This window comes from Bubalus kerabau, chromosome 13 (assembly GCF_029407905.1).
Source record: "Bubalus kerabau isolate K-KA32 ecotype Philippines breed swamp buffalo chromosome 13, PCC_UOA_SB_1v2, whole genome shotgun sequence".
Classification (NCBI taxonomy): Eukaryota; Metazoa; Chordata; class Mammalia; order Artiodactyla; family Bovidae; genus Bubalus; species Bubalus kerabau.
In genome coordinates this window covers 72,908,405-72,927,315 of record NC_073636.1, presented here as the reverse complement: position 1 = coordinate 72,927,315, position 18,911 = coordinate 72,908,405, and the positions used below count along the sequence as shown (strand labels likewise).

Below are 18,911 nucleotides of genomic sequence, written 5' to 3'. Positions count from 1 at the left end.
CGACTTATAGTTGCTGAGAAATCTGTTATTCATGGTTTTTCATTTTAAACCTGTGTTCTCACATTGCCTTAAAATGTGTCAACAAAGGCATGGGGAGTATTACCAGCACCCAGCACTGTGTGGATAAGAGCAAATGATCAACAAATCATCTTTGAATGAATAAAGCAATTAAGTAATTAATGTCCAAAGACAGGCTTTCATACATCACATCATTTCCTGAAAACAAGGACATGAGTGTACCTCCCCTTAGCGAAGGGAACTCACTGCGAACTGGAGGATTGGGGTGTGCAAATATGACATTTCTGGGGCCTATGACACTCCCCTCTGACCTCAGATCCTACCCAACTATGGCTCTCATCCCCAGATCTTCTCTTCCAATCCCCTTCCTGATGTTGCTCACAACCTCCACATCTCCCCCCATCTACCCTCAGGCTGCACACCCCTTACCCCCTACCCACCAGTTCTAGCCACTCACCCTCCAGGGTGGATGCCCAGGATGGCCTCAAGTTCCCTGGGATCAGCCACAGGGAAAGAGGACTTGGATAACTCCTGGTCCCCATGGCCACCCCTTTTGTGGGGAGGGAACAGGAGGATCCAGGGGGACCTCTGGGTGGAAGAGTGGGGTTCTTTCAGCTCCTGGTACTTAGCAACCTCCCCATGGCCCAGCATGCCCACCTGGAAGATGAGGTGGAAGGAAGGGCCAATGGAGCCTAAGACAGTCAACCTAAACATTTATTTAACCCTCAACTTTAACCTCAAAATTAATCTTAATGCCATTAACCCCTTCTCTCATAGATGTTTTAAAGTTTTTCTTCCACATTAGTGTTTGTCTTTTAGCTTCAAGCTTTCTTTTGCTCTATAGAAACGTCCTCTAAAAAACAACAGCAAACTAAAAGAGAAATCTGTTTTCTTGCAATTAAATCTGTCAATCTTTTCCTTTAGTTTTTCTAAAAGATCACGAAAATGTTCTCTTGAATTTTTTTATGCTGTATGGATTTAAGGATTGCTTTTTACCCCCTCTTTTCATCTTTGATTTATCTCTGAAGTTTATTTTGGAGTAAGACCTGAGGATAGTTTTTAACTTAAATTTGTATCCCAAGGGCGAGCCAATTTAGAGAGGATTTAATAAATAATTCATCATTTCCTCCCCAAATGTGAAATACTCACTTCATTATTTGACAATAGCCATGGACCCTTGAGTCTATATTTTCATTCTGGGGCCTCTTCAATTCATCACCCCATCTCTTTTACTGGCAACATGTTTTATGAATGGGCGAGTCCCACTCTTGCTTCCTTTTCAGGAAAGGCTATTCTACTCTTTCAAACCCAATGGTCAAGATTCATAATAACTGTTAAAGTCCCATCAATTTGGGGGAGATGTTTTTATCGGGACTACCTTGAATTAAAGACTAATCTAAGAGGATTTCCCTGGTGGTCCCGTGGTTAAGCCTCTGAGCTTCCACTGCAGGGGGTATGATCCAACCCCTGACGGCAGACTAAGATCCTGCATGCCATGTGATGTGGCCAAAATTTTTTTTTAATTTTTTAAAATAAAGACTAATCTAAGAAGAATGTACATCCTTTCTATACCAACACTTCCTATTCAGGATAGGAAGACCTATTATGTACTTAATATTTTATTGATTAAAGTCCTATTTTATATCCTTGAGTGGAGATTCATTATTTTCTCTTTCTCGTTCTTTCGTTATTCTCTCCATATTAAACCATTTTCTGATCTTGTTTCCAGGAACCCACCTTGATGCACTGTTCTGCTTTTACTCCCAGAACATCACATGCCCCTTCTTTTCCTCCTACCTCCCAAATGGCTCCTTTATAGAATCTTTTGCTCACTCCTTCTCAGCTCCCAGACTTCTCAAATGGGCCCTGGAGCTCAGACTTAGAATTCTCAAGGATTCTCCTAAATAAGTGAGTACTTAAGTGATAGATATCTTTGTGCTGGGATTTCCCTGGGATCCAGTGGTTAAGAATCTGTCTTCCAATTCAGGAACACAGGGTTTGATCCCTGGTCAGGGAACTAAGATCCCACTTGCTGCGAGGCAGTGAAGCCTGGGCATTGCAACTACTGACATTACATGCCTTAAAAAAATAAAATAAAATCTTTTTACAAACGGGCTTCCATGGTTTGAGTATTTTTCTCTTTATGATTCCTCTCCAGTGGGAAACACTGAGCAAAAGAGCCATGTAGGGTAGATTTCCTTATCATGTCAGTACTGACCATGGTTGCCTTACAGGGTTATCTTGGCTGAGAGCAGAGAGCTTTGTCTTTGAGTTAAGCTTCCACGTTCATCTATGAGAATAGTAATCTCGATTTGAAATGCCAATGCAGGAGCTACATTTAGAAGGAAATTATGGTAGATTGCAAAAGTGGCCCCTCCTCTACATGCAGAAGAATGATTTCTAAACTCATCAGTCCTGGGTTCAAAAATCTATTCATACTCTGTTTATAGCGTGGCCTTGGGGAAAGCAACACCTTCTGAACCTCTGTTTCCTGGTTAGTAAAATGAAGGCAGTAATATGTAGTTGTTGTGGGCAATTCATTCATTCATTCAACAAACATGTACGGAGTGCCTGTCATGCACTTGGTGTTGTTTTTAACACTGGGAACCCAGCATGTTTAATAAAACAGACAAACACTCATACCTTCTTGGGACTTATATTCTAGGAAAGAACAGACAATAACAAAATAAACAAAATTATCAGAGCTAGTATGAATGCTAAAAAGAAAAGCAAAAAATAGGAAATGGGATGGAGTGAGGGGCTTGCATTTGAGGCAGAAAGGACTCTTGTTAAGGTGACGTTTGACTGGAGCAAGTGAAGGGTGAAAGAAGCAAGATCGTTTAGGTGCTGGAGCAGTTATTGAGGAGAGAGGTAATGGTGGCTTAGGAAGAGCAGCCACGAAGATGGTAAAGATACTGAACCCTGAGTGTGTGTGTGTGTGTGTGTGTGTGTGTGTATGTGTGTTTATGTGTGCATGTATTCAGTCATTCAGTCATGTCCGACTCCTTGCAATCTCGTGGACTGTAGCCTGCCAGGCTCCTCTGTCCATGAGATTTTTCAGGCAAGAATATAGGATTGAGTTGTCATTTCCTCCTCCAGGGGATCTTCCTGACCCAGGGATCAAACCTGCATCTCCTGAGTCTCCTGCATTGCAGGTGGATTCTATACCACTGAGCCTTGGGGAGGTGGAGTAGAAGGAGAAGAAGATGTAGTAAGGGCTAGAAGGTTCAGCCTGTGAAAGTATAAGAATTGAGTTACTATTGAGGTTGAGAGTGGAACAGGCATGGGGGAGATCAGGAGCTGTTGGAACAAATTCACTGGAGAAGTCTGTTCACTTCCAGGTGCAGAGAGCAGGCAGGTAGGTGGATGCATGAGTCTGGAGCTCACGGCAGTAGCCCAGGCTAGCAGTACAAATCCAGGCTTAAATAAGAGAATCAGATAAAGTGTTTGGACCCCTGTGAGTCTTCAAAAGAAGACAGACAGGTCCATGCCAGGCTGACTCCCTGCTATCTTGAACGTATCAACGTGCACAATTTAAACTGATGCCTCTGTAAAATCATGCACTTTTTACACGTCACAGTCCTTTGGAGTCTCTCATGAATGGGTGTGAGCAGTGTCATCAGGAGGACCTTCAGAGCTCTCCCCAAACACTCATTCCCGAGTTAATCATGCCCTTGCCAGGATTCCAGCTCAACTGGTCAGGTCTTCAGTCTATAAAAGCTCCCCACGTGGTTTTTGTAGATACCCAAGTACCATCCATTGGTCAGAACCTTGGGTGCTAAACTCATAATGCCAAGAATATTGTAAAAATGGGGGGGTAGAAGGTGGGGTAAAAACTGGGGGCAAGAAGGTGGCTGTGGTGGCCGCGGCTGAGGAAACAAGATGGTAGATTTTCTGAAAGCACTGCCTGTTTACAACAAAAGCAATTTTAGTAGATTTCATGCCGACTCTGGGTGCAAAGCCTCGAACGGACGTCCCTCGGTCTCCCTGCCCACTCGGGAGTACCCGTCTGAACAGATCATCGTGACAGAAAAAACATTCTTTTGCGCTTCCTACATCAGCAATGGGACAGAAAGAATGCCGCCAGGAAGAGAGACCTGGAGCTAGTGGCCCTGGGGGGGGAGAGCTCGGCACCCCGAGCCCCCTCAAGGTCGCACGGACGACAGCCCCGACGTGCACGAGGACACTTAAGACTCACGCTCCCCCACAGGCGCCTCCTGTCCTGTCTGCTCCTCGCCCACCTGCCTTGTGGTAGCCGCCCCCACCCGCACCCCAACCCGACCCGCAGCTCCACCCCACCCCCTCCAGCGGCCCACCACGCCCCTTCCACACCGCCTCCAACCTCATAGAAGCCAATGTATTTATTTTCCTTGAGTTTTTATTTATGCTGTTAAAATGTACCAAGTAATGGTTACAGGGGACGTCAGACCCAGTAGTGTCATGTCGGTAGATGCTTAAAAAAAATATATATATATATATTGTTACTCACCTCCCCACCCCCACCCCCGTCCAGTTCTCCTTCCTTCTCTTGCCCCCCTAGTTCTCCTCTGGAAAACTGGAGCGTGTCTGTGAGTGTCTAGAGCCGGAACACTAATGCGGCTGGCCGGCAAAGGTGGGGGGCCCTTCTCCCAGCCCTCTCCTACCAGTCCAGGCCTTAAAGACTTTGCCCTGTCTCAAGTTCCACTGGGACCTATTCTGTGCGGAGACCTTGCTCTAAGACTGAGTAAGGGGGAGGACTCAGCACTTCCGGATCTTTCTCTTAAGTCATTTTATCATGGACTATTGCGTGCTCCATGTCCACCCCAATAAAAGGATCTTTCCTTAAAAAAAAAAAAAAGAGAGAGAGAGAGAAACAGAAGAGGGGGAAAGAAATATCCAAGTAATAAAGGTGGGTATGCTTATCCTCGCTTCCCAGGTGGCACGTGTGGTAAAAAACCCGTATGCCAGTGCAAGGAAACATAAAAGATGCAGGTTCGATCCCTGGGTCAGGAAGATCCTCTGGAGGAGGGCATGGCAACCCACTCTAGTAGTCTTGCCTGGAGAATCCCGTGGACAGGGGAGCCTGGCGGGCTACAATCCACAGGGTCCCAAAGAGTCAGACATGACAGAAATGACTTAGCATGAACACAAGCATGCTTATCCTCATTTTATAGGTAAGGAATCAGCAACTCAGAGATGAAACAAGCTTCCTAGAGTCACATAGCTGATGGCTGATAGCCAGGATTTGACACAGGTTTCCAGGTCAGATTCAGTGGTGTTCTTGTCACCACACCACTCTGCTGCTTGGTCACTCGTCATCCCACCGAGGAGGAGAAAGCCTGTTTTGGGAGTCTGAGTGACAGAAACGTGTCAGGGATAAGTTTTCCTGCCCTCTTAGCCAACTCTTCAGCCTGAAAGAGGTAAGGATTGAGCTGATATGTCCCAAATCCTAATATAATCAGAGTCACCGGGAGGATTCCTACGCCTCCATCCCCAAAGTTAATGCTTGCTTAGATCAGAGTGAGAAACACAGTCTTAGATGCAAAGTGCTGGCTGCTCCAAACACTCAGTCATTTCTCGGAATCTTTCTTCCACTTCCCTTAGGTGCTCAGCATCAGATCGTGAACCCCTCCCAGCTTGGCTCTGGTCCCTGGGTCCTGGCAGGAGAGGGTTAAAGCCCTGAGAACTCGGGGCTCTTCTCTCATGAGAATGGAATGTGGAGGGGAGCAGCTGAGCGGGATGCGGGCTGTCCTGGGCTGAGCATGGCTATTGTTGCAGAACAATTGACCCCCAGGAACAGAACAGCAGACGCTAATTATGGGACACTCGTGTTGTCATGTAATTATGAGGCCTCTGGAACCATTAGCATAAGAAACTAAGCTCACTGGCTTGTTTTGGTCATAACTTTTCCCAAACTGCTCTGCTCAGAAATCTGAAGAAGTAAGACTGTTAACTCAGAGTTGCATAAAAGACTCAGTCCAGAGATTCTCAAGTTTTGGTCATGCTAAAATCTCCCAGTTGCTTGATACATATGTGGATTCTCAGGACGCACTTCCAGAAACTTGGGTTTGGTGGAACTGAGTGGAAATGAAATTAGCCATTGAAATTCACAGAAGTCCAAATTTAACCCTCCTTGGGAGTTGGCAGAAGTCCTGGCAACCATACTGGAGCTTTCTAAGTACCCTCACTCCCTTAGCAAGGACTCTGATGCTCAACTGTTGTTGCCTGATCCTTGTGAGTTAATCAACACATCCTAAAACACCAATTGAACCCCAAGATAGCTCACCAGGAAGACCAAGTCAAATGACTAAATTTCTCTGCACACAAACTCAGATCTGATGGGAAAGTAAGAATTACAGAGAAGACAATGATATACAACTGGAGTGATAAAGGCTCTGAAGAGAGAAATGATGAAGGAGCAAAATGACCTCATCTAAGGGTCCTTCGGTGTCTGATCACTGAATTAGGTGACTTTAGAGATGAGTCAGAAATCTATGGTAATCTAGCTTGGGCAAGATAGAAGAAGTGATATGTGTGTTTGTTTAATACAGCACGAGCTACAGCTGCTGCAGAAATAACCAGAAACCAAGGAGAAATGCCTCCAGAGTGCTCTCTAGGCTTCATTCTTCCACACTGACTTCCTGGGCCGCCTGGACATCACCAACTCCCTGCCTCACACCTCCCGCACTCTCCCATCTGAAAGATGCTACACCTCTTCCTTTAACTCCAATTTGAAAACTCCTAGGAAGATTTCTGCTTGGCCCAATGGGCTCTATTCTCCAGTTCTGGTCCAGGGGGAAAAAAGCTGCAATGATTGACAGCTCATAGAACCAAAGGGTGAAGACAGGATAGGAAGCCTCTCCCTCAATAAGAGGAGAGAAAGATTGAGCAAAATTTGGTCCCTATGGTTACATACCCTATTCCATTTAAATCTCGCAACCAGGTTGGGAGGAGGTAAACACTGCTAAAGTGTTCTAAGACCCTTGCATTGACTGGGAAGAAAATAAAAATACACATTAATGTTGGACTTTGATAAGTCAAGGACACTTGTTGTAGTCTCTATGGTAGCCTTTAAAGGAATAGTAAAAGTATGTATAATTACTGAGGTGACAAAAGAGGCCACAAAAACACAAACTTCAACAGAAAAAAATAAAGGATAGAGGAAAATAGAAATTACACAGTAAAATGGTAGATTTAAACTTAAATACATTCTTAATTACACTAAATATAAATAGTCAAAAGGGTCAAAATTAATACAAAGATAAACCATATTAAAAAGTATAAAACTCATATGTTCTTTAACAAGAGATAAATCTGAAATAGAAGGATACAGAAAAGTTGAAAGTAAGATGTCAGTGGGTTGCTTTTGGGAAGAGGACATCTAAACATCTCTTTCATCAGATACCTGAATGAAATGAGTCCTTTGCATGACCAAAGGGACATGTTGCAGAAAGAGGAAATAGCACATAAAAAGGTTTGAAGATGAGAATGAGTGGATTTTGAAGGAAGTGTTAATCGAATTTGGGATGAATTGGGTACTGGGGGTTGATGAGGGAAAGAACAGAATAAAGAATAACTTTTTGGTGTTTGAACCTGAGCAGAAAAATGCATGAAGTCATTAACTGAAATAAGGAGGAGTGAGGTGGCTTAGCAGTAAAGAATCTGCCTTGCTGTTGCAGGAACTGCAAGAGATGTGGGTTTCGATCCCTGGGTCAGGAAGAACCCCTGGAAACAAGGAGGAAATGGCAATCTACTCCAGTATTGTTGCCTGGAAAATTTCACGGACAGAGGACCCTGGCAGGCTCCAGTCCATGCAGTTGCAAAGAGTCGGACACAAGTGAGTGACTGAGCATGCACGCACGAAGGAGAAACAGATTCTAAAGTAGGGAGTGAGGGGATCAATCAGTACTTTGGTATTCTGCTTTGGATGGTTTACATTGGAGATGCTTACTAGACATCAATTGAAAGTGTTAGGTTGCCAGGTGAATATATAAGCTGAGATCAAGGGAGATGTCAGAAGGTATAAAACTGAAAGTCATCAGTGTGTAAATGATATTTAAAAACAACTGTACTCAAAGCCTGCTGATTGTTGGATCAAAGTGTAGAACCAGAAATAAGGAGATCATGATGAAAGAGGACTGGTAATTAGTAATAAGACCAATTCAGTATGAATTTAAAGTATTATATATTTCTAAAAATTAACTCTCAGAAAAGAATTGCCCTAAATTTTAGTCCTTACAAAATCTCTCATATTATGGGAAGTCACTCTCAATTTCTTTGTTTCGAACAAAAATCCTGTCTGGGGAGGAAAAAACGACCTGAAATGACCTCAATCAATGCTGGTTTGGGATGATTAGAGATGGCACCTGACAGAGTCAGTCAATAAGGAAGGCAAAGAAATTTGACACAGATTTAGTAATTATTGCTGGAGGTATCACCTCACAATTGCAGGCGTCCGATGTCTTTGTAAACAAGCCTCTTAAAGCTTGCTTTAAAATCAATACAGGAAATGGTTGTCTGTGGAAGTCATGCACAAACACCACCAGGACAAATTAAACAACCCAAACCTGTCCTGACATAATGCATTACTGCGGCTTGGGATACAGGTTTCTGTGAAAGCAAAAATATAAATTCAAACGTTAATGTATCTCAAATGCCTTAAATGGAAATAAAGATAATGTGGTGTGGAAAACTTAAGATGATTCCCCCAAAATGGCCCTACAGATGACAAGAACACTGATGTCCGAGATGCTGGTGAAGACCTTGAACAAAACTGCTCTTTAAAATATGAGTGGCAGGACTTCCCTGGTGGTCCAGTGGTTAAGAATCCGCCTACCAATGCAGGGGATATGGGTTTGATCCCCGCAGGGAAGATCTCACATGCCTCAGGGCAACTAAGCCTGTAAGCTTAAACTACTGAAGCCCATGTGCTCCAGAGCCCGTGCTCTGCAACCAAAGAAACCACCACAGTGAGTAGCCCCTGCTCATCACAACTAGAGAACAGCAGCAGTGGAGACCTAGGGCAGCCAAAAATAAATAATAAATAAATTTTGTTAAAAATAAATGGAAAAAAGCAATAAAGCAATAAATAAAATTATTTTTTGTAATATATAATTCTAAATGTGTGTAATTATTCCAAAAAATTTTGTAAGTAAACACCTGTTTCCACTATGCCCTAAAGTTTTTTTTTTTTTTTTAATATTTAAGATGACTAAGAATCTGGTCATATTTAACTTATATGCAGAGTACATCATGAGAAACACTGGGCTGGAAGAAACACAAGCTGGAATCAAGATTGCCAGGAGAAATATCAATAACCTCAGATATGCAGATGACACCACCCTTATGGCAGAAAGTGAAGAGGAACTAAAAAGCCTCTTGATGAAAGTGAAAGTGGAGAGTGAAAAAGTTGGCTTAAAGCTCAACATTCAGAAAATGAAGATCATGGCATCCAGTCCCATCACTTCATGGCAAATAGATGGGGAAACAGTGGAAACAGTGGCTGACTTTTATTTTTCTGGGCTCCAAAATCACTGCAGATGGTGACTGCAGCCATGAAATTAAAAGATGCTTACTCCTTGGAAGGAAAGTTATGACCAACCTAGATAGCATATTCCAAAGCAGAGACATTACTTTGCCAACAAAGGTCCAGCTAGTCAAGGCTATGGTTTTTCCTGTGGTCATGTATGGATGTGAGAGTTGGACTGTGAAGAAAGCTGCGTGCCAAATAATTGATGCTTTTGAACTGTGGTGTTGGAGAGGACTCTTGAGAGTCCCTTGGACTGCAAGGAGATCCAACCAGTCCATTCTGAAGGAGATCAGCCCTGGGATTTCTTTGGAAGGAATGATGCTAAAGCTGAAACTCCAGTATTTTGGCCACCTCATGAGAAGAGTTGACTCATTGGAAAAGACCCTGCTGCTGGGAGGGATTGGGGGCAGGAGGAGAAGGGGACGACAGAGGATGATATGGCTGGATGGCATCACTGACTCGATGGATGTGAGTCTGAGTGAACTCCGGGAGTTGGTGATGGACAGGGAGGCCTGGCGTGCTGTGATTCATGGGGTTGCGAAGAGTCAGACACAACTGAGTGACTGAACTGAACTGAACTGAAGAATCTGGTGCTGCTGCTGCTGCTAAGTGTCTGACTCTGTGCGACCCCATAGACAGCAGCCCACTAGGTTCCCCCGTCCCTGGGATTCTCCAGAGGCTATTCTAAATTGGAAAATGGATGGAGATATGTGTTATATTCTGGTTTGCCCTGTATTTAATTAAACATGTATGGTATTGGATGTTCCTATGGCTGTAAAGGGCTTCCCTGATGGCTCTGATGGTAAAGAATCCACCTGCAATGCAAGAGACCTGGGTTCAATTCCTGGGTTGGGAAGATCCTCTGGAAGAGGAAATGGCAACCCAGCTGTTGAGGGGCTTCCGAAGTGGTGCTAGTGGTAAAGAACCCACCAGTGCAGGAGATGTAAGAGACTTGGGTTGGATCCCTAGGTCGGGAAGATCCCCTGGAGGAGGGCATGGCAATCCACTCCAGAAATCTTGCCTGGAGAATCCCATGGACAGAGGAGCCTGGTGGGCTATGGTCCATAGAATCGCAAGGAGTCGGACTTAGAGACTTAGCACACATGGCTGTAAAACTAATGCAAAGTTAAGACTCTATCTCCACATAGGAGGCATGAAGAGAAAGACCTAGGTGAGTCCTGAGAAAATCTGAGACCGAGGTCCCTGCATAAACAGCATTCTGAAACCATGGTAATGGAGCCATACAAGAGCAATGCTCCTATCACATTTCTCTGAGCCAGAGTCTGAATACTGCTGAGGGTACAGCATTCTAAAGAATGAGGAGTGTATGCACGTACATGTGCATGCATGCACGCACGCGCACACACACACACACACATGCCAGATGTTATCAAGGTGAAGGCAGAATCATGGAAGATGGGGACAGTCATCTTGAGACTATTCTCACAAATATAGACCAACATCATCAACAAATAAGGTTGGGATGGGAATATCCTTAGTCTTCAACACAGAAAGCCTATAGTAATGAGCTTTTCCTTTAGCTTGACATCTCTTCAATCTGATTGATCCACTCCCAAAAAGTGGGGAAAAATGAGAATCAGAAGAGGCGCCCCCCAGTGGGCCAGGGCACTTCCCCATCTCCATGTTGCCCAATAGGTACAACAAATATAGAAAAATGTACCAATTTCCAGTTAAAAATGATGAACTGATGAATTGAACCCAAGCATTGCACTCTGCTCTCTTTAGAAATTCCATGAAAACAACAAAAGGGGATTTAGCAACAACAAATAAAGCACAGATTAAAAGGGGATGACCCAGAGGGATGGTATGGGGCGGGAGGAGGGAGGAGGGTTCAGGATGGGGAACACATGTATACCTGTGGCGGATTCATTTTAATATTTGGCAAAACTAATACAATTATGTAAAATTTAAAAATAAAATAAAATTAAAAAAAAAACAACAAAAAAAACAATGTATACTTGAGGAACCCAAAAAAAAATAAAAATAAAAAATAAAAATAAAAAGGACCAATAAGAGGAAAAGCAAAAACAAAATTTTGAAAGATGGAACAAGTGAAACATATTTAACTGAGAACTCAGAAAGCTGAGTTCTAAGACAGCAGGGGTAAATCCAAGAACCAACTCAATTTATATAAACCCCCTTCCACCTTGCCAAAATAATCGGCAATTGTTATCAGGAATCTCTAGAGGCAGAGAAGATTCAAGTAGAGGCTGGATGGTGGGTTGAAAGTCTCTTGGGGAGATAGTCCAATACCCTTGCCCCTTCCCCTCCCCGACTGATCATACCCAGACAGAGGACTGAAGGTCTAGTCCCTGAACAAAGGACACCAAGCCACACTGAAGGAAACAAAGAACAAAGTCAACACTCACTCCCTGGATTTTGAAACCCCCGACTCCTCCCTTACTCATCTTCAGAGTGTGAAGGCCAGGCTCTCTTCCTCCAGGCAGGCGACTGCGAAAGTTTTCTCTGGGAATCAGAGCAGTGCATCAGGAAAGTCCCAAAGCTACTAACATTGAGTTTGCCCATGGATATGTCCAGTTAAGGGGCTTCCTCAGTGGCTCAGCAGTAAAGAATCCGCCCGCAAGGCCGGAGACTTGGGTTTGATCCCTGGGTCAGGAAGATCCCCTGGAGGAGGTCATGGCAACCTATTCCAGTATTCTTGCCGGGAGAATCCCATGGACAGAGGAGCCTGGTGGGCTACAGTTCATAGGGTCGTAGAGAGTCAGACACGACTGAAGTGACTGGGCACGCATGCATGACCAGTCAAATCACTCACAGGGAGTTTCACAGTCAACAAGCTCAGCTCATGCTTTCAGAGCTTCTGATACATTTCTTAGTCCCCCATTATTAAACATGTTCAGATAACTAAGGACTACCAGATATCTGAGAAAACCTCTAATGTGAAAATCAGAACTCAAACTTGTTTTTTAAAAAAATGGCAGGCAGGATAATGACCCCTCAAAATGTCCATGTCCGAATCCCCAGAACCTGTAAATGTGCTAAATATGTTACATGGCTGCAAAGGCAAGTAAGTTTCATAATCAACTTACTTTGAGATGAGATTATCCTGGATTATCCGGATGAACCCAATTTAATGACATGAATCCTTGAAAGCTGAGGACATTTCCTGGCTATGGTCAGACAGAGATGTGACAACTAGAGAAAGAGTCAGAGGGTTGTGAGTTTCTGGCTTTGCAGATGAGAAATGGGGCTGTGAGGAAGGAATGTGGTAGCCTCTAAAAGCTGCGAAAGCCCAGAAAATGGAGTCTCCAGAAAGGAACACAGTCCTATGATTATAGCCTAGTGAAATCTGCTGTTCAGTCACCCAGTCAGTTCTGACTTTTTGCAACCTCAAGGGCTGTAGCACGCCAGGCTCCTCTGTCATCTACTATCTCCTGGAGTTTGCTCAAATTCATGTCCATTGAGTTGGTGATGCTATCTAACCATCTCATATTGAACTTTTTTTTTCCTACAGAATGGTAAGACAATAAATTTGTGTCACGTTAATTTGTTACAACAGCAATAAAAACCAATACAAAGGGATTTCAAAAAAGAGATATGATTCAGGAAGAAGACCTCTTTTTACTAAGTATTCATTTCCTCAAAGGTATGAAGGGTTGCAAGCATGAAACAGGAACAGGATTCTATTTTTGATAAAAGCAACATTCTGAGAACAAGAGTGTGCTCTTAAAGTTAAAAATAAGATAGGAGAAATTTTTTAAAAAAGAAAATCAGCAGCAGGGTTGGAAGATATAGATGAGGAAATCTCCCAGAAAATGGACCAAAAAGACAAAGATACAGAAAATTAGCAAGAAAGGTAAGAAATGATCCAAAGAAGAGGAGTTCCAGAGGAGCATAGGGGAGTATATACATGGGTTCTGGTAGCAATTTCAATATGGGAGAAGGTCCCCACGCCAATAAGCAATTCTCAGACCCCAGCTGGGAGTCCTACAATTCAACTGGATTCTGACACCATCTACCTGGATGAGGCATCAGATTCCACGGGTATATGGTTCAATCCTATGTGACTCCCTCACCCAGGCCAATCACAGGTCCAGTTTTTCATCTGTGCTTCTGACCCCACTGGCTAGAAATCAGATTCCAATCACCCCCTCTTCAGGTTTTAGCAATTTGCTGGAGTGGCTCATAGGACCCAGAGAAATAATTTATTTACTAGATTGCTGGTTTATTATAGAAAAGATAAAACTCAGGAACGGCCAGATGGAAAAGCTGTGCAGGGCAAGGTGTGGAGGAACGGCACAGGGCTTGTAAGCCCTCTCCAGGACAGACACTGTCTTCGCATCTCCATGTGTTCACCAATCTGGATGCTCTCTGAACCAGGTCCTTTGGGGGTTTTTTGGAGGCTTCATTATCATCTGCCATTGGTGACTGATTCACCCTCCAGCCCCTCTCCCCAACTTCAGAGGTTAGAGTGGGGGATGGAGGGTGGGGTACTGAAAGTTCTAACTCTCTAATGACATGGTTGTTTCCCCTGGCAACCAGCCTCCATCCTTAGGTTACCTAAGGGCTATCCAAAAGTGACCTCATTAACATAACAAGACACTCTTCTCACGGGAAATTTGAAGGGTGTTAGTAGCTCTGTGCCAGGAAAGGGGTCAAAGACTAAACATATATTTCTCATTATAAATCACAATATTACCGTATGTCAGTAACAAAATAATAGCAATTCTCCCCAAAGAGAAGGATCTCAACTTCCAGATTGAAAAAGTCCACAAGTATCTAGCAAGACGCACAAAAAAATGGACTAAAGCAGGGGTCTCCAACCTCCAGGCCATGGACCGGTACCTCCTGTCAGATCAGCAGTGGCATTAACCAGAAATTTAAAAAGAAATACAGTGCACAACAAATGCAGTGCACTTGAATTATGCCCCCGCCCTGATCCACTGAAAAATTGTCTTCCACGAAACTTGTCCCACATGCCAAAAATGTTGGGGTCCACCAAAAGGATATCGTTGTGAAATTTCAAAACACTGGGAGCAAATAGAAGATTTTTTTAAATATTTCTGATTATTTTTAGCCTACTTAATCTGTCCATTTCAGAGTAGAATATGATAAAACGTCCAATGACAAATCATGAATTATCAACCTCTCCTTGAGGTTCTATCAATTGTTGCTTGATCCATCCCATCTCTTGTATTCTTTCCTCCAGCTGTTCTGTTTTTCATGCTTAATATCGCTTCTTTTAAACAATTTCTTAGTTTTTCTTCACACTCTTTCCATCTTCCTTTATTTCTTTGAGTCTTTTTGTAATGCTTATTTTAAATTCTGGATCCATCGGTCTCCATAATTCTGAGTCAGGTGGGATGCATTTAGTTTCCCGTCTTTCTTCCCTAAGAAAGGCAGTCCCTGTCTAGTTATTTTGGGGGCTGTGAGTTCATGACTCCATGATGCCAGCAGAGCACCTTGCTGTTCTGTGTTGGCATCACTGACACTGGAGGTCTGGGCTGTTGCTTCCAGTTTCTATGGTGAAGTGACCGTCAAAGGTGGTATCACGGCGTTTCAGGAGCAGCAAAGGCGGGACTTTTAAAAAGCTTTCCTTCATCCCAACAATGGGATGGTTCTTAAAAGTGCCAGCTCATCACACACTGATAAAATCAGAATACCTGGAAATTTACAATATGCATCTCCAGAGGTCTGGGGATGTGCATTGATTTTCTCAACACTGTATTTTAGGGGGAAAAAAAAAGTCAAACCTATAAAACAGTTGAAAAAGATAGTATAATGAACACTAGTGTGATCTTTACCTGGATTCACCAAACATTGCCACACTTGCTTTTGCCCTCTCTGTCTCTTTCTCTCCCTTCCTCTCTCTCTCTTCCCGCTTCATGGGAGTACAGAGTGTTTTGTTTTATTTTGCTGAACCATTTGAAAGTAACTTGCAGACATAACTTTTCATCTCTAAGACTTCAGCATGACTCTCCTAAGAACAACAACATTCTCCTATTGTTATCTGGTGTGAATATTTTTAGAAGCTTCCTTGGGTAATATTTAATGTGCAGCCAGGATTGAGAATCACTGCTCTAAGCCATCTTCCCACCATTGCCTATACTTGCCTCATCCCCTACCCACCAACACACATGAGCACGCACACACACACACACACACACACACCCCAAATGCAACACACACATATACACCACACATACTACATATCACGCACATAACACGCCACACCACACATATACACTATGAACATACACTCACACCACACATACACCAGCTCAAGGCAACCTGGCAAACTTCAAACTCCTCAAGGATTTTTGACCGTTTTTTTGTTTTTGCTTTTTTGGCCATTCTGTTCACTTCACTTGAGTCGCTCAGTCGTGTCTGACTCTTTGCGACCCCATGAATCACAGCACACCAGGCCTCCCTGTCCATCACCAACTCCCGGAGTTCACTCAAACTCATGTCCATTGAGTCGGTGATCCCATCCAGACATCTCATCCTCTGTCGTCCCCTTCTCCTCCTGCCCCCAATCCCTTCCAGCATCAGAGTCTTTTCCAGTGAGTCAACTCTTTGCATGAGGTGGCCAAAGTATTGGAGTTTCAGCCTTAACATCAGTCCTTCCAATGAACACCCAGGACTGATCTCCTTTAGAATGGACTGGCTGGATCTCCTTGCAGTCCAAGAGACTCTCAAGAGTCTTCTCCAGCACCACAGTTCAAAAGCACCAATTCTTCGGCGCTCAGCTTTCTTCACAGTCCAACTCTCACATCCATACATGACCACAGGAAAAACCATAGCCTTGACTAGCCGGACCTTTGTTGGCAAAGTAATGTCTCTGCTTTTGAATATACTATCTAGGTTGGTCATAACTTTCCTTTCAAGGAGTAAGCGTCCTTTAATTTCATGGCTGCAATCACCATCTACAGTGATTTTGGAGCCCCCCAAAATAAAGTCTGACACTATTCCACTGTTTCCCCATCTATCTGCCATGAAGTGATGGGACCAGATGCCATGATCTTGGTTTTCTGAGTGTTGAGCTTTAAGCCAACTTTGTCACTCTCCTCTTTCACTTTCATCAAGAGGCTCTTTAGTTCCTCTTCACTTTCTGCCCTAAGGGTGGTGTCATCTGCATATCTGAGGTTATTGATATTTCTACCAGCAATCTTGATTCCAGCTTGTGCTCCTTCCAGCCCAGTGTTTCTCATGATGTACTCTGCATAGAAGTTAAATAAGCAGGGTGACAATATGCAGCCTTGACATACTCCTTTTCCTATTTGGAACCAGTCTGTTGTTCCATGTCCAGTTCTAATTGTTGCTTCCTGACTTTTATATAGGTTTCTCAAGAGGCAGGTCAGGTGGTCTGGTATTCCCATCTCTTTCAGAATTTTCCACAGTTTATTGTGATCCACACAGTCAAAGGCTTTGGCATAGTCAATAAAGCAGAAATAGATGCTTTTCTGGAACTCTCTTGCTTTTTCCATGATCCAGCAGATGTTGGCAATTTGATCTCTGGTTCCTCTGCCTTTTCTAAAACCAGCTTGAACATCTAGAATTTCACGGTTCACGTACTGCTGAAGCCTGGCTTGGAGAATTTTGAGCATTACTTTACTAGCATGTGAGATGAGTGCAATTGTGTGGTAGTTTGAGCATTCTTTGGCATTGCCTTTCTTTGGGATTGGAATGAAAACTGACCTTTCCCAGTCCTGTGGCCACTGCTGAGTTTCCCAAATTTGCTGGCATATTGAGTGCAGCATTTTCACAGCATCATCTTTCAGGATTTGAAATAGCTCAACTGGTATTCCATCACCTCCACTAGCTTTGTTTGTAGTGATGCTTTCTAAAGCCCACTTGACTTCACATTCCAGGATGTCTGGCTCTAGGTGAGTGATCACACCATCGTGATTATCTTGGTCATGAAGCTCTTTTTTGTACAGTTCTTCTGTGTATTCTTGCCACCTCTTCTTAATATCTTCTGCTTCTGTTAGGTCAGGGATCAAATCCTGCAGTAGAAAAGCACAGATCTAACCACTGGACTGCCAGGGAATTTCCCAGTATGTCTTTGTTAATTCCTCAAATCTAAGTTCTACAGTTTCTCCAGGGTAGAGTTTGAGGACAAGAGCCACCAACTAGGGCTCAAAGGTCATCTTGTAGCCCTCAGGCTTTGTATGTATCTATTTCCCAATGTTGATGTATTTGGTATATGATAAAGCAGTGGAGAGATATCAGCATTGTAAGTGAAATATCAGTCCAGAAAAACTGAAAGCAATCTTAATGCAAAATTAAGTCTGATCTTGAATTTGTTCATAGTATTCTTAAGAGTATATGAATTATTTCTCCACTGAAAACAAAATACACTAAGACTAAATTCACCCACTCTATCCATAGCCCCATTTCAGTGTGGGTTTTAAATGCCTGAAATAGCATTTTAAGTTACATGACACAGTTTTAAAATTGCCTTTAAAAAAATTTCTTGTAATAGTGCATCTTCCCCCATATTTTTACTGTACTAGATATTATAGAATTTTAATGTTTTTTCCAAGAGATGATGTTTCAGTGTTGTTTTAATTTGCATTTCAATAGATATCAGTGAACTCAAGCATCTTTTTACAAGCAAATTTTATTTGCCATTCATAATGTTTGCCTGTTTTTAAAAAGAGATTTTTAAAGAACAAAATTGAGTTTTTCTCTCCCTCTACTCCTACCTTGAAGTAATTGATAGATTCTGTTGGTTTTGTATCCCTCTTAATTTTTCTCTAATTGCGTCTAAATATGTAGACACTTAGATGGTACTTGTAAGGTGACTCCAAAGCCACTCAAATACATAGGGGATGGAGTGTGAGGTGTGGGGAATCACCAAGGAAAATCTGGCCATATTCAGTTCAGTTCAGTCACTCGGTTGTGTCCAACTCTTTGCAACCCCATGGACTGCAGCACGCCAGGCTTTCCTGTCCATCACCAACTCCCAAAGCTTACTCAAACTCATGTCCATTGAGCTGGTGATGACATCCAACCATCTCATCCTCTGTCATCCCCTTCTCCTCCAGCCTTCAATCTTTCCCAGCATCAGGGTCTTTTCCAATGAGTCAGTTCTACACATCAGGTGGCCAAAGTATTGGAGCTTCAGCTTCAGCATCAGTCCTTCCAATGAATATTCAGGACTGATTTCCTTTAGGATGGACTGGTTGGATCTCCTTGCAGTCCAAGGGACTCTCAAGAGTCTCCTCCAACACCACAGTTCAAAAGCATCAATTCTTTGGTGCTCAGTTGGCCATGTTAGTCTGAGACAAATAAAAATCCTAAATAGAATCATAGTCAAAGGTGAAAAAAGGAGACATAAGCAAAAACTTCACCACAAAAGAGAATGAAACAAACACAGCAGTATAGAGATGTGAAGAGT

At 43.1% G+C, this 18,911-nt stretch overlaps 1 pseudogene; it reads left to right on the top strand.

The window, feature by feature from the left end:
* Window positions 1–3,900: 3,900 nt before the first annotated feature.
* Window positions 3,901–4,209, top strand: LOC129625971 (DET1- and DDB1-associated protein 1-like; annotated as a pseudogene).
* The last annotated feature ends 14,702 nt before the right edge of the window (window positions 4,210–18,911 follow it).